The sequence below is a fragment of the Otolemur garnettii genome, unplaced genomic scaffold, assembly GCF_000181295.1.
Source record: "Otolemur garnettii isolate 467f Iridium unplaced genomic scaffold, OtoGar3 scaffold00031, whole genome shotgun sequence".
Taxonomy (NCBI): Eukaryota; Metazoa; Chordata; class Mammalia; order Primates; family Galagidae; genus Otolemur; species Otolemur garnettii.
Genome location: NW_003852426.1, coordinates 2,731,910 through 2,734,951, shown reverse-complemented (window position 1 = coordinate 2,734,951; position 3,042 = coordinate 2,731,910).

Here is a 3,042-nt window from a genome sequence, read left to right as displayed (position 1 = left end):
TTTTTTTTTTTTTTTTTTTTGAGACAGAGTCTCACTCTGTTGCCCTGGGTAGAGAGAGTGGCATGGTGTCATAGCTCATGGCAACCTCAAGCTCTGGGGCTCAAGTGATCCTCTTGCCTCAGCCTCCTGAGTAGCTGGGACTATAGGTGCCCACCACAACACCCACCTAGTTTTAGAGACAGGATCCTGCTCTTGCTCAGGTTGGTCTGGAATTTCTGAGCTCAGGCGATCTACCCACTTCAGCATCTGAGCCACCTGGAGTTCTGTCTTTAAATACAGGTGCCTGAGGAGGGTAAAGTGGACAGGGGACGAGGCCAAGATGGCGCATTTCTTAAATATTTATGGAGTCAAAGACCTTCAGAGGCAGACTTGGCTCCAGTATACATAACTATAGAGTATGGAAACTTAGGACCCTTAAGCTCCCGAACAGGGAAGGAAATTTCCTAAAAAATATTCAGGTGATGTTCTGAATCTACAGAGAGTACCTAATTTCTGGTTTCTAAGCCATGCAGAACTTCCAAGGAGGGGCTATAGGGAGTAGTCAGCAAGCCTTGAATGACTCACAACTAATCAACTAATTTGGAACCAGTCCTGATTGGTCTATACCAATTTCTTCCTTCATTCCTACCTTTCTTCCCCCCTCCCTTTCTTCCCTCTTTCTTTTTCTTTCCCTTTCTCTTTCTTTCCTTCCCTTCTTCCTTCCTTCCTTCCTTCCTTTTTTTTTTTTTTGAGACAGAGCCTCAAGCTGTCACCCTGAGTAGAGTGCCATCACATCACAGCTCACAGCAATCTCCAACTCCTGGGTTTAAGTGATTCTCTTGCCTCAGGCCCCCAAGTAGCCGAGACTACAGGCGCCCACCACAATACCCAGCTATTTTTTTTGTTTGTTTGTTTCAGCCATCATTGTTGTTTGGCAGGCCCAGGCTGGATTCGAACCCGCTAGCTCTGGTGTATGTGGCTGGCACTTTAGCCATTTGAGCTACAGGTGCTGAGCCTTTTTTTATTTTCTGACAGAGTCTCACTCCATCACCCTAGGTATAGTGCAGTGGCATCATCTTAACTCACAGCAACCTCAAATTCTTGGGCTCAAGTGATCTTCTTGTCTCAGTTTTTCAATTTTAGTAGAAATGGGGTCTCACCCTTGCTCAGGCTACTCCTGAGCTCAAGCAATCCACCAGCCTCAGCCTCCCAGAGTGCTAGGATTACAGGCATAAGCCCCCGTGCCTGGCTCCCAACCAATTTCTTGACCAAAATTTCTCTAGGGCATTTTCCAGTTGCTCTGAGCTACTTTGGTCTATTTTTTTTTTTTTCTGAGATAGAGTCTCATGTTGTTGCCCTCAGTAGAGTGCTGAGGTGTCATAGCTCACAGCAACCTCAAACGTGGGCTTTTAGCAAGTGATTATCTTGTCTCAGCCTATTGTGTAGCTGGGACTAAGGTGCCTGTCACAATGCCTGGCTATTTTTTATTTTCTATTTTTTATTTTTTTGGCTGGGGTTGGGTTTGAACCCGCCACCTCCAGCATATGGGGCTGGCACCCTACCCTTTTGAGCCACAGGCGCCACTCCCCTGGCTATTTTTTAGAGACGGACAGGGTCTCAAACTTTCTCAGGCTGGTCTCAAACTTGTGAGCTCAGGCAATCCACCCACCTCAGCCTCCCAGAGGGCTAGGATTACAGGCGTGAGCCACTACTCCTGGCCTACCTTGGGTCAATTAATAAGCCATTTCCTAAGTAATTCACAAGTTACTTTCAGTCTCTTTCTCAGTCAGTTCTAGACTCTTCACTGAGTATATTTTTCTTAAATTAATAAACTTTATTTTTTAGAGCAATTTTAGGTTCATAGCAAAACTGAATGAGTAGAATAGAGGGTTCTTATATGCTCCTGTGCCCGCTTATGCATGGCCTTCTCCTTATCAACATCTCGCACCACAGTGGTACATTGGTTACAACTGATAAACCTACGCTGACACATCGTTATCTCCCAAAATGTATAGCTTACATTAGGATTCACTACTGGTGGTGTGCATTCTATGGTTTTGAAAAATGTATGATGTTTTCATCATTGTAGTATCATATTATGCTAACAATTACTGCTCTAAAAATCTTCTGTGCTCTATTCATCCCTCCCTCCCCTTCAGTTTCTGGCAACCACTAACTCTTTACTGTCTCTATAGTTTTGCCTTTTCCAAAATGTCATATAGTTGGAATAATAGAGTATGTAGACTTTTTAGATTGGCGTCTTTCACTTAATGATAGGTATTTAAGTTTCCTGCATGTCTTTCCATGGTTTGGTAACTTATTTCTTTTTAGCACAAATGATATTCCATTGTCCAGATATATGTACGATATTTATTTATCCATTCACCTACTGAAAAATGTCTTGGTTGCTTGCTTTGGCAATTATGAAAAAAGCTGACATAACCAAAAGAAAAAAAAACTGGACTCAGTCAAAAGTCCCTTGAACTGCTTGGTTTTCTCAATTTAGGTACACATTATAAACACCGGGGAAGCTTTAAATATATATGCTACCTTGGGGCCCACTCTAAGATTCTGAATTGGCCGGGGAAAGGCCTGGCCTCTGTATTTTTCAGCCTTCCCAAATGATTTTATTATACTACTAGGGTGGAGAACCATGGCTTTAAGCTAAGGTATTTGTTCCCTCTACTGCCTGGCAGGTTTAAAAAAAAAAAAGGTATAGGAAGCCCCAATTCCTACTCTCATGGCAGTTAAACTGCATTAATTATATGCCGTGGCCAGAGGCTATCTTATGCTAGTTCACATCTTAGGAGTAAAGCAGGCATTTAAGAATTGGCCCAGGAACCAAAGAAACTTCTACTTGTATTCCTTTTCCTCCACAGGTTGTCCAGGAGGGCTTCCTGTACTTTGTCATACTTTAAATGTTTGATTTTTCCAGAGCACAAAAATTTAGTGAAAAATTTTAACATGGAATCTTATTCTGCTTGGTCTCTGAGGGCATATGTTCAGCCCAGATTTGGGGGAGGAAGAAGGTTGGGGTTCTCTCTCTCTCTTTTTTTTTTTTTT